Below are 21,388 nucleotides of genomic sequence, written 5' to 3'. Positions count from 1 at the left end.
TGAGAGCTGGGGATGCTGCACGTGTCGTCAGAGGTCCCGTGGTCAGCTTCAGTCAGCTATCAGATGCTCATCCCAGTTACATTAATGCCAGGTGATAAGAAGGCTATTTATGAGCAGTAGTGCAATTTATACATCTAATTAATGTATTTTTAAAAGAGCAAAAGTACTATTAAATACTGTCAGGTCCCAGTATGAAAAGACAGTTTCAATATTTTCTTTTATAAATCTATTCTCTAATTCTAATCAGATTCTTCTCACCAAGGCTCCCTATCTGCTGAGGACAACAGAGGACAACCTGCCATCTGAAGCCATTTCAAATACAGTCACAAACAAATACTTGTATTAATATTAAACAGGTAGCAGTTTCAAGAGCATGTATTTTTTTGTATAGAGATCACACTATTCTTTTGAAGAGGCAATAGAGCTTTGTTCCCAGATCCTTTTAAACAATCTGGATATTAACTTTTCTACTATTGCAAGCCTCTGAGCAACTTCCAGCAATATTCTCCAGACAGGTGTTTGCATAAAACGTGTCTTACAAAGACCTTGGGCAGACAGCTACGGAGTTTTACCTTGTGCATATTAGCAGCCCAAGTGTTCGAATGCCACAAAGGGCCCTGCAGATCCTACGACCGGCTCCCTGGTGCTGAAGTGCCCTGTTACTTTATTGGTAGTACGATCCAGAGAAATGTTGTATGTTGTTCAGAGAAAGAGTTACGTGCTTTGTGTGAGTGAATGTGAGAGGAATGGAGAGTAGCAAACCAGCCCGTCCCAGCTCTTGGCTTCCCTCTTGGGTGTCTCTGTGGTTAAAGGCCTCCCCCTTGGGCAAGTTTCTTCTGGTCCCCATGAGGAGGGCGAGACAGTCATTAGCAATTAGCCCAGGGAGGGAAAGGCTAATTGTACCAATTAGCACTGGAGCACCAGGTGGGGAGACTCAGAGGCCAGTCAAGAAGGGACCAATAAATGACTGCCAGGGTCAGTGAGACAGCACCATTTCAGAAGAGGAAGGGGAGATGCACCTGCTGATTGCATCTATTTGTGCCTTTTGTTTCTGCTTTGAAATAGTCTTTTCAAAGCACTTAAAGAGAAAGGAAGGATCAGTCAAATCTGTAGCTTGAGGTGTCCTTACAGGGGCAGCAGCGGAAGGGAGAGCCCAGGTACAGCCATCACCACCAGCCTTGCCATCTTCCTTCACAGCTCGTGTTGTTCAGAGCAGCCTTATTCTCCTGATCACCAACAAAGCCTCTGTAGAGAGGCCCAGAATTGCTGTGTAGCCACGCTTTACAATGTTCACCTGCTTTTTAAGCACTATGAGGTCCTCATGGGGTCTTGCTCAGAGTATAATACCTTGCCTAGTCCAGGTTTTCCTCCCTGTAGCTCAAGGTTCCTACATGGAAACAACTGTAAATGGAGGGCACCTTTATCCCCTCGTGCCCTGGATTCAAACTGTGTTACACTGACACGTGCTCAAGTGACAGAATAACAGACCTGATCACAGTAGATCACATTGTCTGTCATAAACCACTCATCAACCTCATTTTTGCAACAATCATTTTTCTCTCTGGGTTTTAAAGCAGTACTTAAATCAGACTCCAGGACATTTTGAAGTGAGGCACATAACTCCATGCTTCAGGAAGACAAAGCCTGGTAGAGGCCCTCTCTATGAGCTACTCTTTGACTACCCTGCATCCATGATCCAAATTTTTACTCCAAAAGCACACTGTAACAATAGGTGCCAGTACTCCAACAGCAGCCCAAAGCAACCATATAGAAACCAAACAATTAAAACAATAAAAGCATTGAGTCATACAAACTAAAAATACCCATAAGGTCACAGCTTAACTACACAGCTACTTACTAAGACTTATTGGGTCATGCTTTATACCAGATCTTCTTGCTGAAAAGCAGGACTTGTGAGTTTTTCCCCTCTTCTGCCGGTGGGAACTCAAAGGCAGACCTCTGTCCTTCTGCAGACCGTGGGCTGTCTGGAGCGGGGCTGCGCAGAAGACATAGCTGATCCTTTCCACCAAAGGCACTCCACTTTCTAGGAAAGAAGACAAAGTTTGATTTACTAGATGCTGGGACTACGTACACTACAGTCTGCTGTTTTTTCCACTTACCTAAAGGGAGGACATGTCCTACAGTCCCAGCTCCACGGCTGTCACCGAACTACTGCTTCACGTGAAACTGCACAGACAGCCCCTGTGGCAGGAAGCAGAACTGAAGGGTGACACTGTCAGGCATCCCCCCAAAGGGAAGAGTTAGACTACCCCTTATTTTCCAGCATTTCTCTGTTGGTGAGTGTTAGTGCTGTTCAAAGGCACCACTTGTTGCACAGGGAGCACCAGTAGGAACCTCAGGGCTTTGGTCTGGCAGGGTGATGAAGGCATTACAATGGCAAGACACTCGCACCTAAGAGCTTGTGCCTGCTGTTCGCATGAGGCTGAGCCTTGTCCCTGCTCACCCAGGCAATCGGTGGACTCAGGCAGTCTGGGCCACACTTTCTCACAGAAACTGAAACTGGTCAGTCGGCCAAAACCTCACTTTCTGGGGTGGTATAAACCTTTTGAAAACAAACAAAAAAACCCCTTGAGGCTCAGAAAAGACCAGTGAACCTTAAAGACCTAGTGAGATAGTCCAGGTCCAAATTAGCGGCATCAAACAGTAGGTCAACAGTGCAAAACCTTTCAGCTTTTTGCTACCAGTAACAGAAGAAAACCAGGGTGCATTTAAACTCTAGCACCTTTCCACAGTTTAATAGTAAATGGCCTATATTGAATAGCTGGCAAAGCATACACTCTCCTTGTTTTCCTTCCTTGTTAAATGTTTCCTGGCATGGTGACAGGTAAAGCATAATACAGCTTGGCAATATGGCTTTTACATGGTGAAACAGCTCCTCCGTGCTACGCTAGAATACATATTACTGTGACAAGGGGCTTTATTCTGAATTATCTGCACATACTAAAAGCCAGTGGGAAATTGGAGGAGAGTTTAGTGAAAACTACATAAGATTTTGTCATCGCTGAGCGGAAAATTTTGGATGGAAGTCACGGAGTGTGGGGCTTAATCACAGCTCCTTCTGGTTGGCAGCCCCAGCCATTAAAAATTCACTTGGGAAAGGTGGATGGTTATCCAGCATTAAACATGTTTCTGTGGCACTGAATTCTTCAGTTCGCTTGGGGAAGTCAGTCATCCACTTTTTACCCTGACAGTGCTTGTTGATAAAAACAGTACAGAGAGCTGGATGGAGCACTTACACAAAGCTGATAGATGAGATAGATGAAGAGGATTTACCCTGTGGCAGGGGAGCTGGGTAGGACTAAAGCAAGCATGGCGATGATCAGGTTATGCAATTATTTCTTAACATATATGTGAGTGATGGAGAGCAGAAACTCACGCAAGTCTGGCTCTGTGCTGCTCTTCCTTGGAGACAGTCTTCCTCAGAGCCACTGTTGCACCTCATAGAGGCATTTTCACTTGGCAGCTCTCTGAAATTTAGGGGCTGCTTTGCATTTCAAATTTATTGAGTTATTTTGTATCTGGAAGCTGTTGTTAAACAAAGGTCTTGCTCTGTGGGCTGGAGATAAAATGCTAAAGACATTCTGACTGCTACAAGTTGTTGTTGAAAGATAGAGCTGAAGAAAATGACCAAGAAGAGAACAGAGAAATTTCTGAGCCAGAGGGTCATATATTTATTTTCATATTCAAAATTTTCATATTGTTTATTTGCCCAGCCTATAAGGGGTTTTATGCAATGGTCATCACTGAGGTTTGGTTTTTTTTTCTCCCTTGAAGATTATGTCTATTTAATATCAAAATGATGAGGTCACCTCGTATTTTCAGATTTTTTAAACTGAGTTGGAAAAAATTCAGGCTCAGGTCATTTTTACCATCCCACACTCACCAGAGGCCTCAGACAGTGATCTGATGCGGAGCTTGAAGAGCAAGAGAATGGAAGTGTCATGCTGAGCAGGGCCTAAGGTAAAAAAGAGTCTGTGCTGGTGTATATAATTTGATTAAATGAGAAGACTGGTATCTTTACTGTCTTGGTTATCTCAGCCATCAAGAATTCTCACAGGAAGACAGAAACCATCTCTGTGGTACCCCTAACCTCAGTATAACCCACAACTTCTGTAGAGCAGAGGTGTGGGAAGCACTATCAGTAGTAACACTGAGGAAACAGGTGATCACAGTCTTCAGATGTTGCCTACCATTGGCCATGCAGGACATCCACCATGCAGGGCAACCAGGTAAGCTGGATAACCAGAAGTAAATATTGGTCAGCAAGGATGAATAAAGAGAAAAAATGTTCCTTGCCATTATTGTTACATGAACTCCTGGAGACTCATGCTAAATGGGGACATTCTGGAATAAATGTAACCGTGCCAAAACACAGGGGCACTGAGGGACCTCCAGTTACCTTGGCCATTTCTGTCAGATGTGTCTTATGACCTCCACTAGCACAGTCCTCACCAGTTGAATCTCAGCCCGGTAGCCTTCATCCGTGCTCCATGCTATGTGACTAGGCACTAACCATACTCTGAAGACAGGAGACATATCTTATAAATAGTCTGTCAGCAGAAGAATTATTTCTGAGGCCCTTGATTAATAATGTAGGACATCAGTTATCTTGGAAAACTTTAACATCAGTGCTGTACTTGGCTGAACAGAACAGATGTTGACACCTTTGTCGCTGTTTCTTGGCTGAAGACAGATGTTTGTGAGGTTAGATGGAAAAGGCAAGAGTGTATGGAAAACACTCGCTGCTTGCTTATACTTACGTGGGGATTTAATCTGTATTCTGGCAAGTCTTTCAGATTATAATTGCTCCATAATTAAGTATGTGCCAGTGTCACCTCTTAGGGCTGAGACAAGGAACACACTCCTGATACTTGTATGATGATGTCTGAATAGTCCTCGCATGGCAGAGAAAATACAAGTGCATTAGGGAAGACCAATAAATACCATGAACTACCCTACTGGATTGGATTTTTGAAGGGTGCTCCTGTCTCAGATGTTAATGGAGTGGCTTAATTTTCCTTGAAATGGTCATAATAAACTCAGGAAAATGTAATTCACGGATGAGGCATGATACCCGATGTTGAAAAAAGCCTGGGTGTTCTTAATGCCTAAAAAAAGATTGTTCAGCAGCAGATCAGCTGTGTAAAAATGTGACCTCTCTAATGCTTCCAAGTTCAAAATGATTTGTTGGGTAAAGTGTCATTTGAACAAGTTAAAGCTTCACAGTTTACTAAAGGATGTGTTTTGTATTCTGGTCCAAGTATGACTATACCAGAAAATGTTTTCCCTGCATCATCTGAAATGCCCAATGTAAGGCAAAATTTTGCTTCAGACTTCCATGAAGAGCCCAATTCTCTCCACCCACAATAATATACATAGTAAATCACCCTTCAGAAAACATTTCACCCACTTTGTACTTTCAGTCCAATGTTTAAGGGCTTCTGTAAGAAAATCTCTTATTTCTTTCAGGGAATAAAACTGCCCTGAGCTCACAGACACTTTCACCTTGAGGATCCCATAGAGAAAACTATTTTGGGGATGGAGAGGTAAGACCATGTCCCAGGTCGTCCTGGGGCCCTGCCACTCTCAGAGCTGTCCCATCAGCCAGTCCCACGGAGAGAAACATCAAAGTAAGCTTCTTCCTGCAGAGAGAAGACGTGTGCCTGGGGTATGCTCAAGCATAATCAGACCTTTTCTACGTATAGGAGATTTGCTGGGGTCAGTCTTCATCCACCTTTCTTCTTTCCAACTTTGCTTCTCAGACTGGGAACTCTTCTGTCTCTTCTCTCCCTGCACACAGGGTGCTTCTACAGCCTCTAGAGAAGTCACCAGCAGCTTTCTCTGTCCATGCGGTGGGAACAGAGGCTTTAACCACACCGCCCTGGTTACATGGACAGGTGAGCTCAGGTTTTTAAGCATTAACGTGGTAAAGTTGAGGAGAAGTGGGGATAGCAAGAAGGTTGGTAAGGCGAATGGGCATGATTTGCTCAAGATCAAGGTGAAGGATGGCATGAACTTGGCAGGAATCCAAAACAAGTAACCTCATGCATGGCTCTTGTGTTGAGAAATAATCCTAAACAGAAAACAGATCAGCGTCCCAAGACTCCTGTGGCTCCTACACTGAAACCAGTAGGACCCTTACAGCAACGAAGGAGGTTAATAAACAACTCACTTCCCTGGGCCAGCAGAAATGAGGCAGAAACCAGCTGGAGGGAGCCCAGAGCTGCTCCTAGGCTATTGCCACAAAAAAAATCCCCTTGTCCTGCCACTGCAGATATGAGAGAGGTTTGAAGAGGTTCATTGCTGTAGAATTAACAGTCTTTAAGCGCTGATTAGCCAGTACCAAAGTTATTATGGGATTACGCATGTATTACCCAGCCCATGTGCCATTTGATGCACTTTCAGAAAAAAAGCATCCCACCAGAGGTGCTGTCTAAATGCCAGGTGTAGGTGATGTTTGTTATTACGTAGGTGTTACTAAATGATTTGGGAAGGAAAGCATTTGTGAAATTTAAATCTTATAAATTCTTAGCGAGAATAGACAGGGTTTTTTCAAAGTTAAGTAATTTCTATTATTAAATCTGCTTTTGTGTTTTGCAACTTTGAGCCAATAATTACCTTCCAGATACACAATATAACACAACTAACAAAATATGGTCCATCAGACTGTATCATCTACCATTATTTATCTATGTATGTGTAGCAATTTCATCATTTGATCAAATAATAGCAGATTCCACAATATGTCATTCAAGTATCCCCAGTTTATCTATAATGATTTTCCTCTTGTCAGCTCATTTCTTGAACCTTTGCTGAATCTGGTTTCAATGGTACTATAAACAATCATCATTGCATTGTAAAACTGGAAACTCTCCACTAAAATAGTGTTTTGATCTGGGTTGCCATAGTAATAAGTCTGTGCTCCCCTCTTTGGAGGCCTTGTTATATGAAGTATCTGTGATTTGCTCAGAATGGCCCCAGTTCATCTGTCAAAGTGGGTTTTTCCTTTTTTAAAATAATGATCTAGAAAATCCCACAGTGGCAACAAATATTTTACAACCATAACGAGAAACATTGTATCACTCAAGCTTTGTAAATCTATGCCATTATTGCATTAGAATAAATCACTTTCCTTAGGTATATTACTTAGAAATATGCAATTCTAATTTTAGCGAGTGTATTCAATAGGGGGTATTTATTTTTTATGTAAAGAGAATTATTAACTTTGACTTCAAAAATACATCACATGTCAGATTGTGTTTAGAGGCCCTGCAGCAAAAAGAAAAAAACTGAAATTCTTTCTTATTTCTATCAAAATACCACAAATATCCAGTCAGTTTCAGATTTAGTTACTCTATTCCATTCTTAAGTGCTGATTTTTATAATGAGATCAGATATTACCATAGACTTTACAACTGCACGCTCGGATAAATGATATTCAGATTATATACTTGTAAAAATTAGAAGTCCTGAAAAATCCATCAACGACACTATGAAAATATATCACTGTACATTATTTTAAATAAAAATGCTCCAGTCAGTTACAGTAATTTGATACATGAACTATGATACTTCCTCCTGCAGGAACGAGAGTAAACAAACACTACATCAACATGCCAGTGACAGACTCCATGGAAAGAAGTGAGGACGGAGATCATATTTTAGCTAAGACAAATGGTTAAGTTGGTTGCTTTATGTAAGTCGCTACCAGCTACAGGATTACTTCATGTAACTCACTGTCAGCTACTGCCTCATAATACCTGACAGGGGAATATTAAAATCATCAGTGGGAGAAAGCACGGAAGGTATCCATCTGTATTCAGTGAATTCTAATTAAAAAGTAATTACCGTACGGTGAGGAATCTGTCAGCCCCAGCCCCCTCCCCACACACGTAACGTTAGTTGACTCTTTGGGAAACAAGGGGGAAGGTGAGTGGCGGTGCATATGCATATTTCCTTACATTTTGCCAGTGACTTAGTTCTAAGTAGCGCCAGATCATGGGAAGTCTTCGGAAATAGTTTTATATCATTTTGCCAAGTGGATCCCCAGAAGATGCTGTGGGGGCAGAGGTGCTACACATCTTCTGTTATAATTGACCTGGGCTTTGAGATTTCTCTGTCATGATGTATCCCAGAATGGTGCATGACGGGAAGAAACTTGTTATTCCTCCAGCAGTGCCAAATGGACAAGATCAAGTAGGCCTGGGACTTGAAAAAAAGGAAGAAATATTGACAGATAAGTAACCACTCCAGTAAATGACAGGCAGGCACAGGAAGCTTGATTTCCTTGGGGTTCAGAGGTAATCTATTAACCTTAAAACATCTCAGTGCAAATTTAATGGATTTTAAAAATATGCAAAAATATAAGACGCTTAATTGAAATCATTAAGTCTGTCTTGATTTCTTTTTCTCCTTGCAAGTTAGCAGTGGAGGAACAAAAACCCACCCGTGACTAAAAGAGCTGGAAATAGACTAAATTCAACCCAAAATATTTATTCATCAGATTATCAAAATCGTATCTGTAATGCAGTTCAAGAACATTAACGTTGTCCGCTGAGAAGCTGTCATTTTTTATGGCATTGTGACTGGCATTGAAACACTTGTTTTGCAATTCTTTGGATGGCAGCTCATCAACAGCCAAGAAAATGCTAGAACAAATTGACGTCAATAAGGTGGGCCGGACTAATTAAGAGCAGAATTTGCCCCTTGAGACTACTGTCTCATTTAGTGAACTCAGTGCCAGCTCAGCCTGTACCAATGTAGTGCCCCAGGGCCCAGGAGGAGCAGGGTTCTCCTGGGTGCTGTGTACACACACACGCTCACACATCCTAGACCCAGGATGAAGTGCTAGCTCCCTGTGCCAGCATGGTCCAGAACAGAAGGAATACAAGTAGTCTGAATTTAGGCTCCGTTATAGAAGATTTCTGTAATTTCTGCCTGGAGATGTTCCCATCTTTCCACTGTTTGCAGCTGGGAATTTTCTTTCACTGAGAGGTATCCTCTTGGCCAGAAGCAGCTTCTCTGCCTTACCTGAAATTCTGTTGACATTTGACTGAGACTCCAAATGGTTAAAAAAATCATTCCTGCTCTTACCTGCACATCCCACTGCTGAATTCTCGTATCCTGCAAGGCTCTCTGGGTCAGCCACATCCAGACTCGTGGCACAGCAGCAGCAATATTGTACATTGCCCCGGGCCCCGCTAAAGAGGTTGCTGGAACAGAGAGGGAAGTGGGATGAAGAGGCCAAATTCCCTCCACCTTGCAACTCTCTAGACAGACTATATTCTTCCTACAACCCATTCACATCCTCTGTTGCAGGACCAGCATGAAGAAAAAGCTTCAAAACAACAGAACACAAAGGGAAAAAGGGATGAATCCCCTTGACCTCACCATGTAGTCTACCTCCAATTATTCTTAATTGACATCTTCATCACGACAATTTAAATTGATTACCCTTTGTTTTATCTACCCTTGAGAACAGATTATTTATATGACTTGAACACAAAGCACAGATTATTCCCTCCTTCCTTGCCATATTTTTTTCATATTTGTTGAAGTCTGTTACACCCCCACAGTCTCTCTTTCTCCAGGTTAAATTATGCCACTCGCTCAACCTTCCCTAGTAGATCAGGTTTTCCAGACCACTGGCTGTTTCTGTTGTTATCCTCTGGACAGTTTCTAATTGATCGGCTCCTGGAGATTTGCCTCTTATTCTGCCGTCACAACAGGCGAAATAAGGTAACAGTTGGCCCTGGAAATGAGTTATGTTGATGAAACAGAGAGGTTTACTGTTCACTGAGGTTGGCAGAGGCTGATAGGAAGGATGATACAGATTTGGTCCCACAGATCCATATTACCAAGCATGGGGTTTAATTCTGGGAGGATCAATACTCTCTGGCAAGACCCCAAAACATATGCTTATCATGAAGTACGGGAGTAATTCATTAAAGTTAAGGAGACACAATGTGTAAATGCAAGCTTACATCTGAATCTTTACAGAAACATGCACTACTTACAAGATACTCAAAACAAACAAAGAAAAAATCCCCCAAATACTGCTTGGTATTTCCAATAATTTAAAGTTTTAACCTTTTTTCCTAGTTCTATTTATACTTTAATATAATTAAATTATATTCTCTTTTGAGATTTTCTCCTGTTAAGTTACACAACACCTGATTCTCATTTATACCAGGACTGATTTTGGCTTGCTCTTGATAAGTAATAGCCTGTAAATTAGATGGCAATAAAATACACTCTCACTTAGATGTCCCTCTACTCTGTCAGAGTGATGTAACGTGGCATTAGTGTAAATGAATATGGGACCTCAACTTTGTAGATCCACATTGATTTTCTAAGTTTCAGGTCTTAGCATGATCTAAAAGCAGGTGTAATTGTATTTCCAGTAAAGTGTTATTATATTCACAATGCCATAACATACATTTTCATAAAACAGTAATGTAGGTGTTTCAGTGCATAATTTGGTGGCTTTGGGACTACTAGAAGAGGTAATGTGTTGGGTTTGAATTCTGAAATATGCCTTAATACATACTTGCTAATTATTATCAAACTGACTGCATAGCATTGCAGATGGCCTATGAGAGATCTCTCTTGACCCATCCCACATTTGTCTGCTACACTCACACTTCCCATCAGCTCAGCATGGACATGGTGTTATTCTCAGTTTTCTCATGCTGTGAGGGGTTAGGTGAGGCAAAGGCTTACGCACCAGTCTTATACTATCTCCTGACTCTTTTTCTGCCCACCTAAAGTCTCCTAATTGTAACAGTGCAGAACATAATGGGGAAAGTGTATCGACTTGTTTAATTTGAAACAGGCTATGTGAACTATCTTTACAATAACTACAGCTTTCAATAATTTATAACTACGATGCTATACCTGACAAAATAATTCAGATAACTAGAGCAATGTGCACTTTAAGTTTAAAGTCAAGGTCTTCCCTGCTCAGTTTAATGACTTCTCTTGTGCACAAGATATTAATATTCCTGTGAGCAAACAGAGCACTGACTCATTAATCAATAAGAGCTGGCTCCTCTACATAATAACAATAGCCGTACTAGATAATTAACTTTTGTTCCATTGACTTTAGTTTGTACAAAATTTCCAGTGGCTGACACTGGATCATAAAAAGCTTTGCAGCTGACAGGCACCTTTTAAAATCCTTTTTACTAGTTTAGAAAAATGATCCACACCTACTGTTATAAGTAAAATACAGTGTAGGTGTCGGTGTGTGTCCATGCCATATTTAAAAGGAGGCAACTGACAATAAATGAAAGATCTAATAAATACTGTAAGGCTTCGGTGAGTCCTGCTGTTAAATTGTAGCATAGTGAAGGATTTGCATATTCCTGTCATATAGTTATAGGCAGACTAGAGATAAAGGTATGTCTACAATTAAACGTGTATTTTAGATAACTGGCAGATTTCCTCAGTCCAGACTGGGATAAGAAACACAGACGTGTCTGCACCAGATTTTTTCCTCAAAAATATTTTTAATATTAGGGCAAGTCCAGCAAAGGTGGCAACACCAGAAACTCCACTGTAGCCCTGAGGGACTTACTGTGGAGTGAGGTACAGCGTTGTCTGTGCTAGGGCACAAAAGAAAAAGTGACTTTATATCAAATCATTTCGTTTACTCTGTTTACAAGATGGCTCCACAGACAGCTGCAGTGGCACCTTCCAGGGGCCCATGGATAGGGCACAGGGGCAGGAACAAGCACAACAGCAGCAGGAAACTCCTGGCGCCCACAGAGAGCCACCGTGAGACACCAGGGATGGATGGCTCTTTGCCCAGACCATCACTTCCTTTGCTGCTATAATGGAAATCTGTTACTTATGCCTTCTTCCTTAAAAAAACCCCAAAACCCACAAAACACACAGGGAGCCAACTTGGTGTCGTTAGCAGAGCAGACTGGAAAGGGAAAAAATCTACTGCAGAGAGGACTTGGAGGCTTCAAAATCTACTTTTCTTCCAAAATTAAAGTTAATTTTTTGGAGGAAAAAAAAAAAAAGAAGTCTCAAATCACTTCAAATGCTTTCTTTTGACATTTTACATTTTTACATTGTCTTGTCATCTAGAATACAATACAGTATTAAATAAACCACACACACGAGTATTTTCAAAAGCAAAAATTGAAATTGAAATACAATTGAAAATTGTTGAAAATTGAATACAATTGAAATATTGTATTTCATAAATGTCAATCTGCCTGACAAATCATGAGTTTCTGCCACCCCCATATTTCTTTCTGACTGATATGGGATGTTGGGGAAGTCAGTCTGGCATTCTGCAGAGTTTAAGACATGATGGAAGTGCATTTTCTGATGGAAGAATTGTTTCACTGACTTTCTGCAGTAGGTATTTAGCTGTAGATATTAGTCCTGGAATAAACCATGCTTATAATCCACTACAGAATAAGAAAGTTCAGTATAACATACATACCACAGCTTTATCTATACTACTCTATTTTTGTGATAGTTTCCTTTGTGATAATTGAGTGTTGCAGTGGCAGACATTTGACTATGTAAATCATTGCAGTTCATTGACATTAACTGAGCCACCATGATTTGCCCAGATGAAGATCATCCCGTAGATCTGATGTTAATAAAGCATCCCTACAGATGTGAGCATAAACCATTTGTAAAATGCTTGTGCTTTCAATTTCAAAGACTAAGACAGCTATGTCTCTTATTCGTACAAAACACCCCAACAGAGAATGCCTTGATTAAGCCTTAATTCAAAAGCTAAAGCATGTGAAACAAAGGACCCTCATACGACCTGTTAGGGGAAAAATGCAGGCTACTAAGAGAGTACTTATTTGCATTATATAGTATGTTCTATAGCAGGAATAAAATACACTGCAAGACGATGGCCCATCAGCTGCTATATAGAAGGGAAAACATTCTTGTGTTCAAAATTGTGGAAATGTCAATATTTCAAAAGGTAGTTTTACGGTTCATTCAAGCACTGATAAGAAATCATTACACTTTTTAAGAATATTGATGATTACAGAGAGGCATTTAATGGAGGGAAAGCCTTTTTTTGCAGTTCGTTAGTTTGTGCATGTCTAATTGACTCTTCAAGACTCTTTTGCATGAGTCACTAAACACAGTTTTAACCAGACTATTTTTATACCAGTTATAAGCAAACTTCTCCAGCTTACAGAAGTTTCCTTTCCATGTCTCCCCAATGAGTACTGTCAAGTTCTAGACAGAGTTCAATTCAGGAAATACATGAAAAATCAGCGATTAAATCACCTATTTTTCCCTACAGCATTAGGCTACCCAAGGAGCTGATTTATTAGATTAGACATCAGGTTTGGAAAATGTAGGCCTCTGGACAAAGCGGGTTCACCTCTTTGCCTACCTAGACAGGTTAGGAGGATTGCTTCTGTGGCAGCTGTTAGATCCTGCTTGCTTTATCTGGGAGTTAGGAGCAAGTAAAAAGGTGAAATACAATATGTGAAAACTCTACCAACTCCAGTGGCACAGAGCAATGCAAAGGTACCTTCAGCAGGCTTGCGTGGGCACTCCCTCGTGAAGCTTCTCCCACTTAGCAGGCTATGGGGCTATGTAGGGCACAAAGAGGACTGCGGTACAGCAGAAAGCACATGGATAGCTGTGGATGTTGAAGGCACTGGCTAGGCTCTGCAAAACAGTGTTATTAAAAATGACCTCCAAGGCTATTGCAAACTTCTGTGGCATACAATCAACTATTAAGTCAATGAAATCATTTGTATCAAAGACATTGTGACACTGTCTGAACATGGAAATGGAAAATAAAAAGACAGCCCTGCATGTACATATGGTCATGGTCCAGTGCAGTGAGTGTTACTGCTTGGTTTTCTGAAGCATACTGGACAAGCTTTAGAGCTTGTTATTTTTGCAAGAACTACAGTGGGAAAAAGAGCTGATGCATATCTCAGTCCAAAATACAAACCAGAACCAAGGCAAATGTAAGGCAAATGTTTTGCAGGTTCAAAGTCAAGAATGACACTTTACGCAAAACTTCTGTGATTACAGAGAGAAATTTCTCCCCCTGTGAATACTGTTTCCCATTTTTATTCACCTCAGTTCTTGCTGCTGCCCCAGGGGATTGGAAGCAGAATTACAGGGCTCTGTGGAGAGATCCTATTCTCATGACATTTCTAGCCTCCATTTTGCTGAACCAACAGACGTGGATCATTGGGATATATGACTCTGACAAGCACTAGAACTTTTAGCCGTAGCCTATGGGGATTTACTCAACACAAGTGAGAAAAGCTGTGCCAGCCTTATCAGCTGGTGTGCACTAGATCTCTTTGCTCCCAGTTGGATCTGGAAGACATCACTCACCCCCTGCTCCCACTGGGCCAGACATGGCTAACCATGCGGCCAGGCCCACACAGCAGCCGGCTTTGCCTCCTCACCAGCTTCCTGGTGGACTTGAACACATGCAGATCCCCCAACTGGTGAGGACCAGGCTGGAGAGTCCGTGGGGTTTGGTGCTACCTGGGGTAAACCATGCGGGGCCGACAGATCACCAAGCATTTTTCAAAAAGGTGCTGGACTCCAAAATTAACGTGACTTCATAGCCTTGCTATGCTGAGCTTTTGTCATACTTATTTTTTTCCAGTTCTTTATTATAACTATGTTACATGAGATTGGCTAATAGCACCAAGTGTTTGTCCCCACATTTAACTTGAATGAGCAAAGTATTTAAAGGGAAAGAACACAACATTGTGCTTGTTGATTTTTGCACTCTCTAAACCCTTTTAAATTTAAACAGAGGCATAACCCCCTCTCCTCCACAAAATAAAATATCATAAATACCAAGGAAATTACTCCATCTGTAGTATTATTACTCACTGTGGTATTTTTAAACGAGCACTGTCATGGTTTCTACCACCTGGTAGCTCAGGCTGCAGAAAGGTTCTCTGCAAAGAGCAGCAAAGTTACTTCACTGATCTTCAAAGTCCTCCTTACAAAACTCTCCTTTGCCTATTAAAAAAAAAAAAGAAAAAAAAAGGGGGAAAGATGTTTAGAGAGGTGGCGTGCTTAAGACTACAGGCTATCGGGCTCTCTCTTGTCCCATCAGAACTGAGTGCGTTTCCTTGCCCTCCCCACGTGCTAGCAGATAGGTGTAAACTCTTTGGGGCACATATGAAGAGTGATTGGAAATGTTTGGTGATGGAAGTGTGGGATCCTTGTCTTTTCCAGTGTAATCTCATCACAGTGACATCAGTGAGTCATCCTGAACCAGGTAGGGAGCTGGGGCAATGTTTTCTGAATGCAACATTTGCATCACATACATCTGCCCGCAACTGCCAATCCTGTAGCTGCCGCAGGCTGACTTTACATGCAAAAGCCTGGAGAAGCTAAACTCCTTTGCACTGCTATCTAAACCACCTCTGTAATTGCTCAGATCTGGTGGAGCAGCACTCCGTTGTTTTATGCAGTGGAATTCCCCCCCAAAGCATATTTGGTTAGTTTCTTACTCTGATTCACACTCTGGAAAAAACATCTCTTTCTCACTCAATTGTTGATAAAAAAAATAATTAAATAGCCTCTTATCTTTAGGCGTGCATGTTGGTGTCTCCAGAAGTGTTTGTGTAAAGACTGGTGTCATCTACCAGCAGCTGCAGAAATGATAAATGCAGCTGTATCTTTACTTCATCTACCTTTAGCTGCATTAGAACGTACTGGTTGTTAAGAAAATGTAGTGCCCTCATCAGGGGGTTTAACACCCAGTTAAAAGTTTATCCAGATAATCCACATCAGGATTAGTCATACTGTGAATTAAGGATGTGGCAGCGATGAATACTTGTTACTCTCAGAGGACCACTATAAGGGACTGATCCCTAGATCTGCACATCTTCCACATCTGCTTTAAAAATGCCCTGCTGTCAGTGTTGCGCAAATTTTTCCTTGAAGGAGCCTCACGTCCCCAAAAAGTTTAAGCCTTAATATATTCTTACAGTAACTGTTGTGGGATATTGAGGCTACCTAAATACATTCAAGGCTTTTTCTTAACCTGCATTTATTCATGGGCAGGAAACCCATGCCATGCTCTGTTGGGTCTGGGTTGAAAAAAGTCCTTTTAGGGACATTCATCGTGGGAAGAAGAAGTAGTTTATTGTCTTATTCTGACTCAGTCAATCCTTGAGACAACATATTTTAGGAACATAACATTAGCATTATGTTGTGAATGTTGGAAGAACGGATTGTCTGTGTGATGCTTACCTCCTCTGACCCCGAACGGTTGTCCATATGAACAATAGGTTAAATATTTTTACTCCCTCTATCATCAATTTTTTGTCTGCTGGGAGGCTGTTCTGCAGGCTCCAGACACCACCTGCAAAGAGGTAACACAACCACGATGTTAGCACAGTGGCAATATGGGTCCTCTGCTTCAAAACTAGGCATTCTGGATGACACAAAGTGACGTGGACCTGTATCTCCTATGACTCCCTGTGCAACAGCTTGGAAGTGACCATTCCTTATACCAAAGTGAGCTATTATTTTATTTTTGATACCATAAAGCACGTACAAAGTACAAGTTTTAGGTAGAATACGCTGAAACCGAGAAAAGCAGGCACATTTAAATTTTATTCTGGCTAGTTCAGTTAATCCCTGCAAAACAGAAGAACTGCAGACATTAATTTTTCATCCAGCTAGCTCTTATTGAACATATCATCACTAGTTACTTAAAATTTAATCTATTTTTAATAGAAAAATTGATACTGGAATATGAAACATGAAGTAACACATTATTGTTCTGCAAAAGACTAAGCTTTTAAAGATAGTATTGTAGTCTGGAAATGGACTGAAAAACGTAAAAGGTTATGTCCAACATTAAAAGTAATCTACATGTTCACCAAAGCCTAGATCATCTCAAAGCAGTAATTATTCACTGACTGTAGATACCCTTATTTTGGTATTTGTCATATGTTTAGTATTCATTACAGCAGATTATCACAGGATTACTGCAACAAATTTTTCCTTTCAGTAAAATCTTATTTTCAGGTAATCTGGACCTTTTTTCATCCCCCTTTGCAAAATCTGCTTTCATCAGCCTCCAAGCGTGACCAATTGCCAGTGACTTCGGTTTCCACGTGATTTTCACTTCTTGCATTTTATACAGGTGGTATCCAAAACTCTTTTTTTTCCCTGTAGTGCAATGCATACTTTTAAAACTCATAACCACCAAATGTGTGCGTGCATGAAAGCAGGAACGGCTACTTCTCTTTCATACCACAGGGCGAACAGCCAGACTTTAAAGGCTTCATAATTAGGGACTTTACCAGATTGTAACAGAAGATGTATTTGCTTATTTTTGCTGTAAAGTCAATTATAAATATGCAACATTCAAAGCGTGGGTGACCAGGCCACACTTAGCAGAAATAATAAGACTACAGCCAATTAAAACAGGAAAAGGTTGAGTTCTCAGTTTTCCACCCAGTGTGTTTCTGATCCTGACACAACAACAGCTGTGAACTGCCAAAGTCATCCCAGAGAGGTGGCTCAGTCTAGCCTCTGCCAAAATGAAGGATTTGGCCTAAAAGCCAGACGTTCTTGCCACAATTTCCCATGTAGAAGAACTGACAAAATGGTGGCTCAGCATACAATCCTTATACCACACTATCATTTCCTTGTAGGAATATCTGTCCCTTGAAGATGCAGCTTAAACAGACAGGAGGATAGATAAATTTACAGCATTAAAATCCTGAAATTTGTGCTTCTTATCTTTCTAGCAGGACTATCTGGGTATCTTTTTGTTAACTGAACACTTGAAAATTGTAATTGAAACAGTATAAACATTGTTTGTATTATTCTTCCCATAATATAATCATTACGTGAGAAACATTAAACTAGACATTTGACTTTATTGATCTTTTCATGGACTAACAGTACAGGGAGTCATTTTCTGCCTAGACTAATTCATTGATAGACTAATTCATTGATTAGGTTCTCCATAGCATAGTTGGTATTGACAAACACTGAATCTTTTTCCATCAGTTGTATTAGTTTGCACCAATTACTTTGGCTGTTTCACTTAAATTACAATAGCTCAAAAGCAACAATCAGATTCTCAGCTGGTGTAAATCAAGCAGTCTCTACTGAAGTGAGAGAGCTGTGCTATTTTACTCAGTTCAGTTATTGGGCCTTTAATAACGAGCTTTAAAATATCCAAAACAATAACAAGGGTATCTGAGGCAAAACCCATCACGTTAGCGGAAACCTTTTCTTCATAGCAATGAATAGTAACCATGCTAAAGGCTTATGTACAGGTCCATCACTTTGCTCCTAATTTATTCACAGTCTTTGAATGCTATCAGGTGTAGAGTAAGGTACCTGCACACACAAATAATCATTCTAAGTCACACAAAAGTTAGATGTTCAATAGACTCACATTTTCCAGGTTATCTGGAGATCAGGTCCTAAGAATATCCTGCTTCCAAGCAGACACTGCCTTCCAGATATATGCAAGATAACCTTGCCATTTCATTATATGCGAAATCTGTGTCTAGAGACCTGTGATTTTTTTACATATTAAACTTGCTGCAGGATTTTAGGAGAATGTAGTGATGCATGCAGGGCTTTCTCACTTCTAGATCAGTGTTGAAAGAACGTCCTCATGTGGACGCTGCTGCTCCACTTGTTGAGCAGAGCCAACAGAGACACAGGCTCATCAACATATTGACAGTGAAAGGAAGAGAACCATACAGGCATTTAATAACTTCTGTGAATTTGCAAAATAAAGACCAAGCAAAAATGAGTAAATTGAACTGATTTCAATTGGAGAGTAGAGTCAGGGAAGAATATGATCTTTCTAAAAGAATGCTTTGCGCCCTTCACACATACATAGAACAGAGAGAGCGATTTGCAACCCAGCATTCAATGACATGTAATTAAAATCAACAGAAAATCAACATTACAAAACCAAAACAAATTAAAGCACAAATTTAATCTCTGTTTCTCATTCTGTCACTTGAAATGGAGGATTTGCTCTGAAGATATACTGTAAATAGGCTCATGCTCATATATACCGGGTATGTTTAAAGCAATCTTTCTTAATGTAGCCCAATTATCATTCCTTACATATGAAAAGGGATGATCTACTACCTTCTTGGCTGATTTGCAGTATAGAGTAACCTGGCCTGACACATGTCAGTTTTACACAGATGCCTTATCGTAGTGGGATTTATTCTTTATTAGCCTCCTAACAACTGAATAGCAAACATCATAACTTCATGCAAAATCAGGTCCTGTGGACACAACAAGCCTCAGAACTCTGCAACTTTTCCATTTTAAATGTTCTGTTTTTCATAGATAAATGTAGAATATGCAAAAGCAGAATAAATCTATCCTATTCTCATATTTTTGATATGTTACTATCTTTAGTAGTTATATAGACTGCAGGGCAAACAAGTTATTATAAACATTATTAAACTACATTTTTCTTAGCTAAATTCATATTATCATACTTCTGAATCCAATATTGTCAAACCACTAAAACTGCAGAACATCCAGGGAAAAGCCATGCTGATGAAGGTGTTTTTTCCTTCTGGAAACATCATCAGCTCAGGACTTGATTTGACCCAGTTGGACACTGGACAGCTCTTGTTTACGTGTGAGATCAAGGGCCTTCCATTTATTACCCAGTTTATTTTTTGCAGAATCAAGGATCTAAAATATATTAGGCTGATATGGCCTTTACTTACCAGTCGCTGGGTTCTCCAATTGACTCAGAGACTCTTGAGAGACAGACTGACCTTGACATTGTCATCAGCAATACAACTGATACCCAGTTCAAATCACTGCATTCTTCCAGCCCAACTGTCCATTGCTGTTTGTCCTGGATGCAATAAAGTCTTGTAGAGCTTCGAGCATTTTCAAACTGGTCCATCCCACCTACTACTGAAAATGATACCGTGACAGACAGATAGTAAAGTCTGATCAATGTCATATACAGTATTTTGTAAATGTGGCATCATTACCATGAACCGTGTTTGTGCATTTTGAGTCAATTAATTGTGGTCTTTTATAAATTATTTGGAAAATTTAAAAAAAATATATAAAAAAACCCCAGAGTAGTTCATACTAATTCACATCAAAAATCATTCCAGAACTGACATTAAGTACCTGCAAATTACATATTTTTATTTCCCACTCCAATTATGATAGGCAGACTCTTCTGCATTGTTCATGCTACGATCTCTTACCTCTTTTGAAACATCTGCTCTTGCCCCAGGTCAGAGATAAGAGATGGCTGATGTAGGATGATTGCTTCTGTATTTCTAAGGCTTTGGCCACAAGCTCACCTCCAGGCATGGACAGAAATGGCAACAACCACCTGTGGCACCACACTGGCAAACCCATGGTCACACATTAGAACTGCTCCTTGCAGTACCTGATTGCCCTACAGCAGAGACTTGGATATACAGGATTGTGCTGCTGCTGCCACCGAAGAAAAAAACTTGGCTGTGTGGTGTTCTGCTGGAAGGCAGAGCTCAGCTCTGCTTCTTCTTTGCCCTCCTTCCCTTCCTATGGGATACTGGGCTGGGCTTCTGCCTTGTCCCCAACTCCTTGTTCTTGGGGTGACAACATTCAGGTTTGCTAGCCTTGCTGAGGAGCCTTGAGCCAGCCCTGGCTGTCACACATAGTGTCTGCAACCCCTCATTTAGCCCATGGCTGTGAAGTGATGGAAGCTAAGATTTTTAAAAAGTCCTAGAAAGTCACTGTGCGACTTAGGTTATATCTAGTTATCCTGATATATCTTTGTCCAGGATCTACACAGAACCACTCATTTGCATTCACAGCAGCAGATTTTCCTCATACTCCAAGGAAATCTTAGGGTCCAGCTTTGTGCTCCTCACTTACAATCATGGTCATTAGAAAACTTTTTTTTCCCCCCCTCTGGGTAATGTCAAGTTTTCTTACAAACCAAGAAATTAGCTACAGAACATGAGATGAAACTCCAACTCTATTCATCTCCAATTCATGACTACAAAGAGTTCACCACCAGGTGTTTCAGCAGAACTCACAGGTCACCAAACCCACCAAATGTTTAAATCAATTACATCTCAACTTATAATAGTCCTCATGCTTCAAAAATATGCTTGGAAGCTGCCAGAAAAGCAAACTGATTTGAATGTATTATTTACTATTACGGTTTTGACCAGTAAAGTCTATTCTGTCTTCAGAATGACAGTAAGAAACAATTACTGAAAAGGGTACACAGTTCTCTAATTTAGTTTTCAATAGTTGATGAAAGCAATGGGAAGTGTTGAGTACGCTAGGTCACAGAAAAGTCATTTTGGTAGACTTCTGCTCCCCTCTGACAAGTAATACACTGAGTAAGGATGAT

At 40.6% G+C, this 21,388-nt stretch overlaps 1 long non-coding RNA gene across 1 annotated transcript in view; it reads right to left on the bottom strand.

The window, feature by feature from the left end:
* The window catches only part of LOC142602761 (uncharacterized), a 56,731-nt gene that overhangs the window by 21,047 nt on the left and 14,296 nt on the right, over positions 1–21,388 (bottom strand). The window contains exons 6-12 of the long non-coding RNA XR_012836542.1: positions 19,743–20,387; positions 16,261–16,372; positions 13,547–13,686; positions 9,115–9,233; positions 7,983–8,229; positions 2,121–2,202; positions 1,859–2,044 (exon numbers count right to left, since the gene is read on the bottom strand). This is a non-coding gene — a long non-coding RNA (uncharacterized LOC142602761). The remainder of the gene's footprint in view (positions 1–1,858; positions 2,045–2,120; positions 2,203–7,982; positions 8,230–9,114; positions 9,234–13,546; positions 13,687–16,260; positions 16,373–19,742; positions 20,388–21,388) is intronic.

Source organism: Balearica regulorum, chromosome 8, assembly GCF_011004875.1.
Source record: "Balearica regulorum gibbericeps isolate bBalReg1 chromosome 8, bBalReg1.pri, whole genome shotgun sequence".
NCBI lineage: Eukaryota > Metazoa > Chordata > Aves > Gruiformes > Gruidae > Balearica > Balearica regulorum.
The sequence above is the reverse complement of the archived record's forward strand: the minus strand, read 5'-3'. Positions and strand labels throughout refer to the sequence as shown.